Below are 1,146 nucleotides of genomic sequence, written 5' to 3'. Positions count from 1 at the left end.
CAAGGTCGGTTTGAATTACAAAGTCAGTGGTTCAAACTCACCAGATGCTCCTTGGAAACCTTATAAAGGGTCACTATAAGTCAGAATTGACTCAGCAGCACATAACAACAACAATACAGGGATGGTTCCATATTAGAAACACAGTCAACCTAATCCACCACATAAATAAAGCAAAGGGGAAAAAATTATATGATCATATCAACTGATGCAGAAAAGGCATTTGAAAAAATCCCAAACTCATTCCTGATAAAATCACTCAGCAAAGTTGGAATAAAAGGGAAATTCCTCAACATAATTAAGGGCATGTGTACAAAACCAACAGTCTATGTTTTCAATGGTAAGAAACTCAAGTTATTTGTCTTGTGAACAGGAACCAGACAAAGATGCCCTTTATCACCACTCCTACTCAATACTGTGCTGGAAGTCCTAGCCAGAGCTATAAGGCAAGAAAGGGAAATTAAAGGAATCCAAATTGGCAAAAAGAAGTAAAACTCTATTTGCAGATGATATGATTCTATACTTAGACAATCCCAAAGACACCACAAGAAAGTCATTGGAACTTGTTAATAGATTTGACAGTGTGGCAGGGTACAAGATCAACATACAAAATTAGTTTAATTACTTTACACTAATAAAGACAGCTCTGAAAAGGAAATCAGGAAAACAATACCCTTTTATATAATAGCCACCCAAAAGATGAAATACTTGGGAATAAATCTGACCAAAGAAACAAAAGGCATATACAAAGAAAATTACAAGAGGGAGGCAGGGCTTGATGGTGGAGAGGATGGAGGGGCAGTGAGGTTTGCCATCAGCAATACCGCAGAATACCAGGCAAAGCAGATTCAGGGCAAAGTTCCAAAACTCGGAACCACATAGTTAGGAATATTTTAAAAGTTTAAAGGCTTATAGCTAGTGGAACTTGTAGCGAACGTAAGAAATCGCGTACTTTGAATCAGCTAAGACATGGTGAAAGTGGTGCTGAGAAGACAATTTATTGCAATAAATGCATACATCCAAAAAGAATAAAGAACCAAAATTAACACATTAACACAGCATCTACAACAATTAGACACAGACCAACAGAGGGAACCTACAGCCACCAAAAGAAAAGAAATAATAAAGATTAGAGCAGAAATAAATGAG

Source organism: Chrysochloris asiatica, unplaced genomic scaffold, assembly GCF_000296735.1.
Source record: "Chrysochloris asiatica unplaced genomic scaffold, ChrAsi1.0 scaffold00045, whole genome shotgun sequence".
NCBI classification, from domain to species: Eukaryota; Metazoa; Chordata; class Mammalia; order Afrosoricida; family Chrysochloridae; genus Chrysochloris; species Chrysochloris asiatica.
The sequence above is the reverse complement of the archived record's forward strand: the minus strand, read 5'-3'. Positions refer to the sequence as shown.